Source organism: Equus caballus, chromosome 23 (genome assembly GCF_041296265.1).
Source record: "Equus caballus isolate H_3958 breed thoroughbred chromosome 23, TB-T2T, whole genome shotgun sequence".
Taxonomy (NCBI): Eukaryota; Metazoa; Chordata; class Mammalia; order Perissodactyla; family Equidae; genus Equus; species Equus caballus.
Window position 1 is genome coordinate 62,205,889 of NC_091706.1, and position 15,844 is coordinate 62,221,732.

Below are 15,844 nucleotides of genomic sequence, written 5' to 3' on the forward strand. Positions count from 1 at the left end.
AATCCTAACTATGTATGCACCAAAAAACAGAGTTTCAAATAAGTGAAACAAGAAGTGGCAGAACTAAGAGGAGAAATATACCAATCCACAATTACAGTTGGAGACGTCAACTCTCTTCTCTCAACAATTGAAAGGACCACTGAACACAATGTTAACAGTCATCAACTAACAGGATCTAATTGACACTTATATGACACTCCACACACCAACAGCAGATATATACTTTTTCAAATAAACAAGGATATAGACATGTACCGAAGCATCTGCTACATCTGCTACACTTCCTTTATTTGGCATTTTTCAGACAGAAAAAGTAATAAATACATAGTAATAGTAACCAGAGAAATAATACAATTCAATGATGTATAAAGATAAATCTAATCATGTCAGACCCACTTCTCTACAATTCCAACCTGCATTGTTACTGGGGGTAAGAAAGATTTGTAATCCACGAAAAAGTATGAATGGTTTTGGCAGCCTCTATAGCAGCAAAGAGAGAATGAGGGAGTCAATATGGCATACTGTCCAAGAGTACAGACTTCAGCATCCAACATACCGGGGCTGGAGTACCACTCCTGAGATTTACTGCCTGCCCCTGAGATTTACAAATTCTCAGATTCTCTAGCCTCCTCTCCCACCTGTATCTAACGGGGATAAGGATAGCAGCCACTTTATAGGTATCTTCTTGTCCCTGTCAGTCTCAGTCTCTCACATCTGCTTCTCTCTGGATGTGTTCTTTTCTTTCCTATGCAGACTAGAAAAAACTAAATGGGGAGAAACTTTTCCACACTTATGGCAAAGGTTTAATGTTCTTCGTACATAAACTTCAATAAGAAAAAAATGAATATGGTGATAAAAAGATTGACAAAGGACATTAACAGGCAATTCACAAAAGAGGAAATTTGAAGGGCCAAAAAAAATATGAAAACTTCAATTTTATTCAAATAACTAGAATAAAACACAAATTGGCAAAAAATATTCACCCTAGTGACCAAAGAAGTGAAAAATAAAACTTTGATATGTCCGTTTTCCTTATAAAATTGGGAAAACAAATTGAAACTAGCATTGAGAATGCAGCATAATTTACATTGCTTATACTACTGATAGTGTAAATTGATACAAACTTTCTACAAGAAATTTTACAACATCAATTACAAATTTTTAAAGCAGTAATTCCCCTTCTTGATATTTATATACTATTTGTACTTACTTTAAAGAGTCATTATGCTGTAGACAATATCAGAGATTCACACACAGATTCATATAGAAGATGCTTACCAAGTTTTAGCTACAGCCTAGTGAAAGACTAGAAACTAAATTTACAACAAGGGGAGTGATGCTGAAATGAATTGTGGTATGTGCATATGATATAACACCAGCCATTACAGTCATGTTTTCTAGGGCCAGCCACGTGGCGCAGCAGTTAAGTTTGCATGTTCCGCTTCAGCAGCCTGGGGTTCACTGGTTCGGATCCCAGGTGCGGACCTATACACTGCTTGTCAGGCCTTGCTCTGGCAGGCGTCCCACATATAAATTAGAGGAGGATGGACACTGATGTTAGCTCAGGGCCAGTCTTCTTCAGCAAAAAACAGGAGGATTGGCAGCAGATGTTAGCTCAGGGCTAATCTTCCTCAAAAAAAAAAAATCTTTTTAAAATCATATTTTCTAAGATTATTTAATGACTTGAGTAAATTAATACAATATAATGTTTAAAAAGTAGTATACAAATGTTACATATAGTATGTATGTTAAAAAATACTTAAGAAAAGACTGGAAATAAAAATCAAAATTGTGAATAGTGAGTTACTTCCGGGAGGCATGGTTTTTCTTTCCTTCTTTATGATTTTGTGTCTTCTACAGTTTTCTTTAAAAAGTACTCGTCTGTTCATCTCACAGTACTTTCTACTAGACTGCAGATTGCTTGTACAGGAGCCGCATTTCCTTCGCAGCGGTGTCCTCTCTCAGAAACAGCACGGTACTGACACAAAATAGGAGCTCCCAAAGGTTAAATCAATAAAGGAACTGCTTTTGTAACCAAAGAAATGGCAATGGACTTTATTCTTAAATTAGTTAGAATTTATTCAAGGAATAATTATTTTTGTAAAAATGGAATTACAATCTACTGAACCATATTGAGCATTTCTCACTTATGGCTGGAATTTCATGAAAGTTGAAAATCATAAAAGAAGACTCTATTAACATTACGTTACAGGCCTCCCTCGGAGATGTTGCGGGTTCGGTTCCAGACCACAGCACTAAAGCGAATATCACAATAAAGTGAGTCACACAAATTTTCAAAGTTATGTTTACACTGTACTGTGTGCAATAGCATTATATCTAAAAAAAGCAATGTACATACCTTAATTAAAAAAATTTTTTTTATTGCTAAAAAAGTGCTAACCATCATCTGAGCCTTCAATGAGTGGTAATCTTTTTCCTAGCGGACAGTCTTGCCTTGATGTTGAAGGCTGCTGACTGGTCAAGGTGGTGGTTGCTGAAGGCTGGGGTGGCTGTGGCAATTTCTCAAAATAAGACAATAATGAAGTCTGCCGCATCGAATGACTCTTCCCTTCACAAAAAGTTTCTCTGCAGCATGCGATGCTGTTTGACAGCATTTTACCCACAGTAGAACTTCTTTCAAAATTGGAGTCAATCCTCTCAAATCTGCTCCTGTTTTATCAAGTAAGCTTATGTAAATTCTAAATCCTTTGTTGTCATTCAACAATCTTCACAGCATCTTCACCAAGAGCAGATTCCATCTCAAGAAAGCGCTTTCTTGGCTCATCCATAAGAAGCCACTCCTCATCCGTTGAAGTTTTATCATGAGAGTGCAGCAATTCGGTCACATCTTCAGGCTCCACTTCTAATTCTAGTTCTCTTGCTGTTTCCACCACGTCTGTGGTTACTTCTTCCACTGAAGTCTTAAACCCCTCGAAGTCATCTACAATGGTTGGAATCAACTTCTGCCAAGCTCCTGTTAGTGTTGATATTTTGACCTCTTCCCGTGAATCACAAATGTTCTCAGTGGCATCTGGAATGGTGAATCTTTTCCAGAAGGCTTTCAATTGACTTTGCCCAGATCCGTCAGAGGAATCACCATCTATGGCAGCTGTAGCCTCACAAAAGTATTTCTTAAACAATAAGACTTGAAAGTCGAAATTACTCCTCGATCCATGGGCTGCAGAATGGTCAGAGTGTTAGCAGACATGAAAACAGCATTCATCTCGGTGCACATCTCCATCAGCGGTCTTGGGTGACCAGGTGTGTTGTCAACAAGCAGTAATATTTTGAAAGGAATCTTTCTTTTCTGAGCAGGAGGCCTCAACAGTGGGCTCAAAATATTCAGTAAACCTTGTTACAGAGAGATGTGCTATCATCCAGGCTTTGTTGTTCCATTTACAGAGCACAGGCTCAGTAGATTTAGCATAATTCTTAAGGTCTCTAAGATTTTCAGAATGGTAAATGAGCATCGGATTTAACTTAAAGTCACCAGCTAGCTGCATTAGCCTCTAACAAGAGAGTCAGCCTGGTCTTTGAAGCTTTGAAGCCAGGCATTGACTTCTACAGCTATGAAAGACCTAGATGGCGTCTTCTTCCAGTATAACGCTGCTTCGTCTACATTGAAAATCTGTTGTTTAATGTAGCCACTTTCCTTAATGATCTTAGCTAGATCTTCTGGATAACTTGCTGCAGCTTCTACATCAGCACCTGATGCTTCACCGTGTACTTGTATGTTATGGAGAAGGCTTCTTTCCTTAAATTTCATGAACAAACCTCTGCTAGCTCAAATCTTTTCTCCTGCAGCCTCTTCCCCCGTCTCAGCCTTCACAGAATTGAAGAGAGTTAGGGCCTTTGTCTGGATGAGGCTTTGCCTTAAGGGAATGTTATGGCTGGTTTCATCTTCTATCCAGACCATTCAAACTTTCTCCATGGGGTCGGCCCCGAGTCCGAGTGCTTAAGTTTGCACACTCTGCTTTGGCGGCCCAGTGTTTCACCAGTTTGGATCCTGGGCACAGACCTGGCACCACTCATCAGGCCACGCTGAGGCAGCATCCCACATGCCACAGCTAGAAGAACCCACAACTAAAATATACAACTATGTACTTGGGGGATTTGGGGAGAAGAAGTAGAAAAAAGAAAAAGATTGGCAACAGTTGTTAGCTCAGGTGGCAATCTTTTAAAAGATTTTTTTTAAAAAACAAAACAACAACTTTCTCCATATCAGCAACAAGGGCGTTTTGCTTTCTAATCATTCACATGCTCCCTGAAGTAGCAGTTTTAATTTCCTTCAAGAGCTTTTCCTGAGCCAGCCCTGATGGCCTAGGGGTTAAAGTTCAGCACTCACCACTTCTGCAACACGGGTTCATTTCACAGTTGCAGAACCACACCACTCATCTGTCAGTTGCCATGCTGTGGCAGTGGCTCACACAGAAGAACTAGAATGACTTGCAACTAGGATATACAACCATGCACTGGGGCTTTGGGGAGGAAAAAGAAAAAGAGGAAGATTTTGGCAAGAGATGTTAGAGCAGGGCGAATCTTTCCCTGGAAAAAAAAAAAGAAAGAAAGAATAATAATTATAGTTTATATTTATCAAGTACTTACCACATGTCAAGTTTTCTTCTAAGTGCTTTAACTCTAAGTTATTTAATATTCATAACAATCCTATCATTTTCCCAATTTCACAAATGAAGAAACTGAGGCACCATGTTGAGGAAAACACATATGATCACACACCTGGTAATGGATGAGTTAGGGTTAAACTCAGACCCTCGGCTCCGAAGCTCTCACTCTCAGACTACACACCTGCCTTGACACAAGGAGAGATTTGAGACGGTCAGATCAGCTATGTTCTGATTTTTAAATCCCAATGTGACTTCATCTTCAACGCCCAGCCATGAAGTACAACAACTTGAAGCATGAAGCCCATGGACCAAATGCCAGGCGGACAATGTTCCTATTTTTAACCCAACCTTCTTTCGAGCCTTAACCTCTCTCCTTTTGTAGCTTCTCTTCACAAACAACACCTGAACCCTCATGCTCTCTCTGCCCTCCCTCCATCGACACTTACAAATGGGAAAGGACCTTTCCAACTTGATCATTCAGAAGTATATAAAATGACTGATGTGACATTGTCACCTGCTCCAAGGAATGTGGATTTTTAACAAGAAACAGATTCTTAAATCAAAAGACCAACTCTCTAACAGCAAGGGTTTCGAGGATAGACAAGGCCGTGAAGGAGATGATGTGGGTATAGAGAATTTCTGGTACCACTAAAATTATATCCACACAAGAGCCAGTCTGGGCTTCTGAAAACAGCAGGAGCTTTGGAGTCTGCCATTTTCTAGCTGTGTGAACATAGAAAATGTAGTTAATTGGGCCTCTTTTTTTTTTTTAATTTTTAAAGAAGAACATGGTACCTACTTTTCAGGGATGTGAGAATATTTAGTGATAATGTACACAAATTAGCACCTGCAGTCTCTGGCATAGGGTTCATTCTCCATAAATTATGGATACTGGTATTTAGTATTCATTCTGGCATTAGTATAAGTATTAACATTAGTGACATTAATATTAACATTAATTAGCATTAATGAAAAAGTACTGAAGCTGGAACCTGGATTTGAGCTTTAGCTCCACCTGACTGTGTTGGGAGAGGCGATGCCCATGGGCCCTGTACCCTCCTGCACGATCGTTCTGGCTATGCCAAGACTGTAAGGCCCTGTGGGCTCTTTATCAGGGCCATCTCTCAGATTGTTTTCTCAGCAAGCAAACTTGCAGGATCAGATAATGTCTCCAGGCAGACAAGGAGCAGGTTTGCTTAGCACTTACTATAAAAACAGCAAATTCCTCTCCTGTAACAAAACCCACTGCATGTGCAGCATCCGTCTGGGTCCCTCTGTGTCACCCCGTGGGTGGAGGGCAAGGGGAAATGGAGCCGACATCATGCTCCTGCCGTTTGTTGTGCTGCCTTCGTCTCCGACCTAGGAGTTTTATGTCTTCTGCCAGCATCCAGAGAACAGTCATAGGCTAGCTTGTCAGTTCACACGTAGGGTAAAATCTCGGAGCCTTCACAGGTCATGACAGACTCTTGATTTTCTCATTTACTCTAGCAAGAATAGTACCGCTGCCCCAATCTCCCTCACAAAACTATTGGAAATGCAGAATAAAATATATATCCATGCAGATTGTCAACTTTTATATAAGATGAGAGACTCATATAACACCAGTGACTGCAGACCGTAAGGAGAGCCTCGTGTGGTGGCAATGAGCGACTCTCAAAATAGAGGAACACTTTATTGTCAATTACAAGTCAGCAAGTGTCTGTATTTTTTAGGCTCTATCTTAAAAGCATTCCATGTGGTTTTGGTATCAAGAGATACCGGACACGGAGGATAATGGCATGTGAGTGATGTACTGCTATGCATGCATGCAAATGAACCTTCTGGTAACTCATAAACTGAAATGAAGACAAAAGTCCACAAAACATTGACTTTCCTCTGCTGAGATAACATTGTCCCTTTTTACTGTAGTTTTGAGGTAATGGCTTACATATTCATTTTCCAATTCCTTAAATGAGCTTTTCACTGTGGGAATTCTACACTACTTTCCATAAGAACCTTTTCTTTTTCTCCTGCACTAAAGACCGTGGAGATTGATATGGAAAGCGAGATTCACCCTGCTCCTCCTACCTCATGTGCATCAAGGCCAAAGGAAAAACATCTGTTCTGAGAGTTACTCCAACTAAACAACTAATGGGAAACCAGGACCTTTGAGTGGTGCAAATACTAGTTAAAGTTTGAATCTATCAAGCGATTGCTGGATATGCAACAACCCGATGCTGAAATCTTCAAATGGCCAGATGGGTCCTGCCCAAATTCGGAGAACCATTGAGAGTCATCCAAAATCACTATAACTAGTACCCTAGACATTTACCAAACCATAAACCAATCCTGGCCCAAGTGAAAAGTGATTAAGCTAAAAGTCATTACCCAGCTTTAATATTTCACAAGAAGCTTCTAATTCAGAGGCAGCCTTTTGATTCAACAGTAAACCAAAATGATCAGAAATCCATATGCATGTGAGCATGATGAAAGCTTTATTATCAACAAACAGGCCCACATCGAGATCCAAACACCTCCATCTGCAATTATCTGGGGAAACAGTGGGCGGCCAAAGCAAGTAATTTGCCTGAATCTTTTTGCAAGGGATTTTTTTGTTTTGTTTTGACTGATGAAGGAAGGTTTTGTGTGGCACCTGAAAAATCTGAGAAATGGACAAGAGAGTAATATCACGCATGTGCCTCCTATTTGCTGCTAGCCTGGCTCCGGGGAATATCAGAGCATAAGGACTGAAGCTTTGATTCTGAGCGACAGAATGAAACCTGGAAGCATAGTCTCCCTGGCAATCAGATGGCGTTCGTTGCTGTTACACTAACGCTTTAACCAGGTGTCGGGTCTATTTGATCTGGTTCAGGGATCCTAGACAATAGACTTAATATGAAAAACAGGTAAACAGCTCAGTATTACGAACTGAACACTACAGTAATTTCTTCAATGTTTACACAGAGTCTTTGCAGCCTGCATTTTCTCGTAATAATAGCCAATCAAGAAAGGAGAGAGAGGGAGAGAGACAGAGACAGAGACAGAGAGACAGAGAGAGAGAAGTAGCTAAGAAATTAAATTCTTAGAAGTATTGTTTTCCAGTTAGTCTTCATAAAAAGAGCCTTATTTTTCATTCTTTTTGTTTGCCTTTAATTTTTAAAATATTGATACTATCCTACATGATTTTCTTTTTATATAATTAACCTCTTCATAACGGTAACAGTATACGTGCTGCATGTGGATCACTACTCCTCAGAGAAATGCAGTCACTGCCTTCTCTTCACCTTTTCAGGCCTCTGGCACCGACCTGGGACCCGCTCCCGACCAGGAGATGTTCAGATACCCAGTAGACAAACTGCTCAAAAGTGAGGGGAGCGAGGTCACATCACTCAGCCTCCTGGGCCCTCGGAGGATGGGACCCTGTACTGCAGCCTGCAATGTGATCAGGCTGCTTAGCCCCTCCAACGCAGGAGCCAGGGGCTCCTGGAGATGACTGCTCAATTCCATAGGAGGTAAGCCGGGAATAAAGAGGTCAAAGACTTTTAACCACAAACTGCAGAGAGGAAGGAGACAACACAACATCACTAGGCAGGTACCAATTTGTTTTCCAGTGGAGCTTTCTGTATAATGTCTGTATGTGGCACTTACGTCCATTTGTGAAACTTGCAGCACGGCTGCCTTCGAGAGTCATCAGAACGTTGTAGTCATGGACTTGTTTCTTTAGTTATACTTTGTCATTTATATCACATACCAAACTGTACTCTAAACCATCACTCCCGGGCCACATCAACCTGGACATTCAATTCGGACTCCGAGATCTGGTAAGAAAGTCCCAGGGTCAGCCTCTACCAGCAGAACCCCTTCCAGGCCAGTGCCACTCATCCCTTCTTCGTGAGGGAGTCTGTCGGTGTCTCCCACGTGTTCCTGAATTGTGCTCCTCCTGACACCTCCCTGAATCCTCTCCTCTGCTGCCTTTGGTGCTCAGGGAGTATGATGCTTGATGCCAAGCATGGAATGTCTTTTCCACCAAAATTAAATAAAAATGACCAATGTTCTCCATACCTCATCCCTGCCATGACTCATTGTGTTCGGATTCATCTACTTTAGTACCAGCCTCTCGTAAATCTAAATATGACAGCCTTCATTCTAAGGAAGATTGGCCCTGAGCCTACTACATACGTTGCCAATCCTCCTCTTTCTGCTTGAGGAGGATTCTCAGTAAGCTAACATCTGTGCCAATCTTCCTCTATTTTGTATGTGAGACACTGCCACAGCATGGCTTGATGAATGGTGTGTAGCTGCACGCCCAGGATCCCAACCTGCGAACCCTGGGCCACCGAAGCGGAGTGCATGAACTTAACCACTTTGCCACTGGGCTGGCCTCTATATCTTTTTTTAATATAGTGCCCCTCCTGCCCCCCATATTTGAGTATTCCAGTTCCCTTGAGCAGCAGATTCAAGTCTGGGCCCTGTCAATTTCCAAGTGAGTGACACTGGGCAAAAATTTCTCTCCATCACCAGTATAAGGTAATCATCCTACCTCAAAGGTAGCTGTAAGATTAATCTCTGTTGCATTATGAAATTCCCCCAGACCCTGTAGAGGTCCTCTTGTCCAATGCAGTTGGGACCAGAAGTTCATGGGTTAATCAAAAAACCTGGAAATATGGAGAAATCTTAAGAATTAATAATACATACTGTAGTGAGCAAAGCAGTGGCCTTCCAAAGATGTGCACATCCTGATTCCCAGAACTTGTGAATAAGTTTATCACATTAGCAAAGAGGAATTAAGACTGCAGGTGGAATTAAGGCTGTTAATCAGATGATCTTAACATAGGAAGATCCATTGATAATCTATTGATTATCCTAGAGGGCTCACTGTAACTCTGAGGGTCCTTAAAGGTCAAAGAGGGAGGCAAAAGAGAAGCTCATGACAGCATGAGAAGGATACAGCCTGATGTTGCTGTCTTTGAAGATGGAGGAGTGGAGCCACAAGCCATGGGGGTATAGGAATGCTCTAAAAGATGGAAAAGGCAAGGAAATGGATTCTCTCCCAGAGACTCCAGAAGGACAGTGCCCCTGTGACACTGATTCTAGCCTAGTGAGACCCAGTATACACCTGTGACCTACGGACCTTGTAAGGTAATAAATTGGGGCTGTTTCAAGCCGCTATGTTGTGGTAATCTGTCACAGCAGCAACAGGAAATTAATATAGCTCTATTAAACATTTCAGATTAAAACACATAATTGTTCATGCACCTGCCAATCTGTTCACATGGTATCAAAACGCTTTATTTAAATTTATATCACAGAGTGGAGATACATAAAGTCCTTTTTAATGAAATGACACCCATACATTCGGCTACAATTTCCAGTTCAATTCCTTAAAGTGAAGCAGATATCTGCTAAAAGACTGTATCCAAATATAGAAGTAACTCTTAAAGAGTTAAGGAAGAAAAACAAGCAACCAAATTTTGGGCAAAAAAGTTCACACAAGAAGTTATAGGAATGTCCAGTGAGCATATGAAAAGATGCTCAACATCATTAGTTGTCAGAAAAACACCAACTAAAATCACAATGAGATACCACTATGTACCAATTAGAATGGCTAAAATTTAAAATACTGACAATACCAAGTGTTGACAAGGATTAGATTTTTCATTATGTGGCATTTGAAATAATATATTTTGTTCTCTTTTCTTGGAAATTTCATCAATAGTTCAACTGACTTTACAATTTATTCAAGAAGCAGGCTGATGGATTTTCCAAGAGAGTTTTTACATATTTTGTAAGATTAAATTATTTTTAAGATGTACATTCAAAGAAAAAAAATGCCAGATTAGCATGAGACTTCTTTCTCAAAACAGCATTTCAGAAGACAAAGCAGCAACATGAACAGAGCTTCAAGGAAAGAACATTGTGACCCAGAATTACTGTTCATGTGAAGGGAAAAATAATAAAGCATTAAAGAAATGCTGGTGGGCTGTGTAACAAAAAGGAAGAGGAGGAGGAACACACATTGCTTTGAATATTTTTAATGAAACAGGGCATATATCAAAAACAGTCCTTCGGAGCTGGCCCCGTGGCCAAGTGGGTAAGTTCACCTACTCTGCTTCAGCGGCCCAGGGTTTCACTGGTTCGGATCCTGGGTGAGGACATGCACCACTCATCAGGCCACGCTGAGGCTGCATCCCATATGCCACAACTAGAAGGACCCACAACTAAAATATACAACTATGTACCGAGGGGCTTTGGGGAGAAAAAGGAAAAAAATAAAATCTTAAAAAAAAACAGTCCTTGAAAAAAGGCAATACGACATAAAAAAATAAGTACCAATAATGTGTGTCTAAAATACTATATTATGTCTTAGGATGTAATTAATGCTGTGAGAGGAAGAAAGTTAAACCACACCAAGTTGCTCAGCTTTTACCCTCTGCCATAAGTGAGATGTTTTAAATTTCGAAACATTAAAGACTTTCACGCAACTAAATGTAATATAGTCATTAAAAATATGCACTTCTAGTTAAAAATAGCACAATAAATCCATTTCCTCTCAAGTGACACTGACCAGACTTGGTTCCCAAGCCCATCCCTGAACTGAACATCTGCAAAGCCCTGTCATGAGTCATCCCGGGTTGGGAGTGAGGCCGCCCTCCCTGGAGAACAAGAGGGTTCCACTGGCCACAACATCATGGTTCTGTTTTCAGGAAAGAAGAGATGGAAGGATTGGCAGTTGAGAAACTAGTGAATAGCGTCAATGTCCTCCAGGTGAGCTCACCAGCACACCGACACCTGGAGGATTTGGCTGTATCACTCATTGCAGTAAGGAAGAATGCACACCACGGGGACCGTGGGGCATCTCAGGAAAGAAGGGAGAGAAAGGATTTATTATAGAGCTGGGCACGGGCTAGGTGATTTTGGGGAGGGTAAAAGGAAGCAGGACTTTGCAAGGGATTGGATGCTATCAGGAAGGGAGGGCTGTCCTAGACTGAGTATCTCAACAGATCTTGTCCATTAGGCTAGAGCTACGACTTGAGGCTAGAGCTGTGATAGTCACTCATTATGAGCCATAATAGGAGGATGTTTGGGACTTTTGTGGGTTGTTTTTATCTGTGTTTAGACAAAATTACCAAGTTCTCTCATTTGTTTGTTCTCTCCCTTCACTGCAGTCACAGAATGCCCGCCTCTGATGTGATATTCGGGGGACTGTTTCTGTCCGCCTAGGTGTCATTGCCCTGCCAGTTCCAGAATGCCAGGAGCTGCTTTTCTCCTTTTCCATAGTTTTATCCAGATGGTGGGGACGAGGTGAGAGCTAATCTTAATGCTGTTATTTGCACCTCATATTCTTGATGCTTTGTATACCTAGTAAGAGGCGCAAATTTGGCAAGATTTCAGTAACAACTCTTTTTAAAGAAAAATGTGTTCGTGTCTAAACTAATGAAACAGTTCATATATCTGTGCAGGAAACGATGCCCCTCTCCCACTCCTCAATTACCCTTGGGAACCTCAGGAGTGCTCCTGTTTGCAATGAATATGTCAGGCTTTGTCTGTTTACTTGGTCTTCCCTAATACTCACAAATATTGATTCTATCAGTGGATTTATTTAAACGGCAAACAAAAAAGAGCTTCCCCATAGGAGCGCTTCTAAGCCAAGTTTCTGGCCAGCGGGAATTTGTTCCCCTTTCAGTCATAATTCTCTCCAAACAAGGTACTATCAGGGGAGGCCTGAGAAGCAGCATGTGCGACTCCGCTCACTGCGGCTTTATGTCAAGTTTCAGCTGCAGTCGGAGCCGAGCCGCACAACACAGAAACCAAGAGAAACAAGAGGTTCCTCTCCCACTGGGAGGAGTGGCTTCCGGGTCTCCGTGGGCAACATAGAGAAAAGCAAACCTCTCAGAAACAGAAAATGAGGCTTTTTCTATCCCCGGTCTACCTTCAGAGTGTTGCCATTCTGAGCTTTCTCACCATCTTAACACTCTCAGGTCAAGGAAACCAAAAGAAGAAGAAAGTGGCAATTGTTAAGTCAGCTAGAGAAATAAATCCCAAAAATCACCTGTTTGGTAACTATCTTCTACACTCTCCCGACTGAGTTGGAGGCAGGGACAGCCAGGGACACAGTCAGGCTAGTGCGACTCTGAGGGCCCAGGATTCGGGAGGAGCTGGACCTCAGCTGTGCCAGTCTGTGCAAAAACACAGACACAGCCAGTGGGCAAAGCTTGCCTGTCTGAGGATGTGTCCTGTAGGATGACAGCTGGGTAGCCTGGAGAAGTCACTCTCTGCAGTTTCCATCTCCCCATCCCCTGCTGCCTGTACTATCATAGGCATCTTCTCTAATCCATGATAAGCCAGTGGGTCAGAGCAGCCCTTCATCCTGGTTTCTAGGACACTGTTCCATGACAGTCTTTCAGGAGAAACTTCATAAGAGGTCAGCCCCTGCCTTATTTCTCTGATTTCACCTTCCCCATCCCCTCCCAGCAGGAATATCTGAGGACCCAGTTACAGCCCTGGGTCCAATGTGGCAGAGACAGGGAGCAGAGCAGCAGCTTCAGATTTCAAGGTGGTGGTGCCTGGAACTGACCCTGTCACTCGTCGACTTGGGATCTGCCCTGGGCCAGCTGGTAGACCCCTAGGCACAGCTCTCCTTTCTATCCACCCCCTCGCCCACCCGCTGCTCTGCAGTGTTGATCCAGATTCTGGGATATGACTTCCTCCTTGATTTTCCCAACTTCGACTCTCACATGAGCTCAAGGAAGCCTGATTAGGGCACAAAGATCATGCCAACCTCTTCTGGGAGATTGGGTACCATTTCATCTCCCTGCCTCTGGCTGAGGATCTAGTTTAAATTGAATTGTTTTTACCCTTTCCAAAGTCAAGCCTTTCAGCATTTATTCTGACCTGAACCAGAGGTCTCCAACCCTCTATTCTCCTTCAGAATATGCTGCACTGACTGGGAAACAATAAAAATCAGATTCACAGCCTCTACTCCACAAACCGCAAGCCAATGACATGTAGTAATCATGTCACCACTAAAGGAGGGTACAGAGTACATATAATGAAGGGGAAACCGGTTTGCTCTGAATGAAGAGTCTGAGCCAAGTTTCTACCCAATGTTGGTGGTGTAGATGGCCCTCCATAAACAGGGAACACATATACATGAACTCGAATGCCTGCCTGGAAAATATTCACATGGCAATCATGTGATTAATCAGCTCCACACAATGGTCACATTGCAAACACCATTATATGCATTGAAGTTCAAAGAACAGAGTCCCTTCTAATGTGGAGACTCTCACGTCCTCTGCTGAGTGGTGAATTATGGTCCCAAGGAGCTTGCTCTTCCTCCCCGTCCCCCTCTTCCCAGGATGTTTTGAGGGTTACGTTTCCCCTTCAGCAGTGATGAATGGAGCGTTGTGCTAATGCTGGGCACCACCATTACTCACGTCCCTATCCTCTGGCCAGGGCTTTAATTGCAGCATCCTGGAAGTAAAAGCAAAAACTGTATTACAGAGGAAACGTTCATCTTCCTGATTATAATACCTGACAAAAGGCAGCCTTTTCTATTAATCTTGGGTACCTTCCACCGGAGGGGCAACCATTCACTCACCATACATATGCAGGGCCCACATCCGGGAAGCATCACACAGAAATGGAATATGTGGCTCTTGGGGTCTATAACTTCAGCCTGAAGAAGCTGAGCTGATAATAATGTCACTCCAATGCCACATCCTTAATCAGCCTACAATGGGTACAAGGTAAGAATTTTACTGGAGAGAATCTGCGTCCAGAATTCCTGACTGCCAGGACCCAGATGAGCTCTGTTGAATATAAAGTATTCCAGCATATTCTAGCTCTCTCATTGCAGCCTATTATAATCCAATTCACGCTTACTCAGAAATGCCCCGGATTTCTCAGAGTCATCTCTTTCCTCCTTTTCAGTTCTTAAAGGGATATTCAAAAGAGGGTATTCAGTTAACACAAATTATATCTAAAGGATATTGGCCAAAGACTTATTGCTCAATATTTATAATTATAGTGATTTTCATCATAATTAACAAAGAAGCAGAACAAGTGACAAGCCCATCAGTTCACAATAAAAGCATCAATTTGGGTTACAAGACAGTCCATTACTGTAGTCGATCGTGGTCTCTAGTAAGACTTAGAGCTACAAAGGTTGTCACTTTGCCATCTGCTACTCCATCAAATGGTTTATAGGAAAGCTTCTGGCCTGGAGGAAAACTGTAATGCAGCTGCAGGCTGCTTGCACTCCTCTTTTTAAATTAAAACTTTTCAGAAAATCTAGGATCCAATCCAAACTGCAGGAAAAAGGTCACCGACTTTACGTAGTGTAGGGCCCGCGAGCCCTGCAACTCACAATGGTAAAAGTTCGGCCATGATTTCTTTTGAATTTGCTGTATATTGGGCACATCCCAGCCCCCGGGGGTACCTAGACACAGGACATACAGTGAGACCTGGCGCATCGGCCAACTGAGAGTGCTTCCCAATTGTCCTCTCTCCAGATCAACACAACAAACCTCCCTCCAGGTTGTCAACACCAGAAGCCACTACTCAACCTCTTCATAGCTGCGGAGACATTATGAGAGGGTTGAGGCAGAGTCTCTGCTCCTCCATCTGCCTGGCTTTCCTTGGACCCTCCTTTCCTGAGTCCACAGCAGGGTCCTCTCTAGTCCAAGACTGACTCTTAGAGCACAGTCAGATGGAAGAGAGTCATGGGTCTGTCCCTGGATTATATACAGACTGTGTCCCTCGACAGGCACCTTCAAGGTTTCCTTAAGTGGCTTGGGTTTTAGTAAATAAAGTGTCTTTGTAGCTCTAAGATTGAGGAGAAACTACAATCAACCATAGCTTCAACTGATCCATTTAAAAGAGAGTCAGGGTCAATAGAACAAACAGGGAATTACTCAAATATAGTGCCAAGAACTCACCATTTTCTGACAACAGGCCACATGGTTCCCTTCTGTCCTTTAATAAACAGTCTGAGTTATTTCAGGGAAAGCAGACTTGCTTGGCAGAGTGCCCAGTGGAGGAGACAAGGCTGTAGATTCTGGCTATGACCTGAAGCACATGTGCGGTTCCATCTCACTCTACATTATCAGGCATCAGAAGATGCTCTGACAAGGGAGTCATTTAGAGGAAACCTGGAAACCAACAGCTGTACTATTTGAGTGGCTGTACAGCATATTTTAAACAGCATCCCTGTCTTTCAAGAATTTCACACATTATGA

The 15,844-nt window shown here is 42.3% G+C and overlaps 1 long non-coding RNA gene across 6 annotated transcripts in view; it reads right to left on the reverse strand.

Annotated features, from left to right (window-relative positions):
• Positions 1–267: 267 nt before the first annotated feature.
• LOC102149554 (uncharacterized) overlaps positions 268–15,844 on the reverse strand; it is a 53,303-nt gene continuing 37,726 nt past the window's right edge. For 4 of the 6 annotated variants that reach the window (XR_002803317.2, XR_002803316.2, XR_002803315.2 and 1 more), the window contains exons 4-5: positions 4,738–4,810; positions 268–4,545 (exon numbers count right to left, since the gene is read on the reverse strand). This is a non-coding gene — a long non-coding RNA (uncharacterized lncRNA). The remainder of the gene's footprint in view (positions 4,546–4,737; positions 4,811–15,844) is intronic. The other 2 variants (XR_002803311.2, XR_011431588.1) reach the window with 2 other exon arrangements.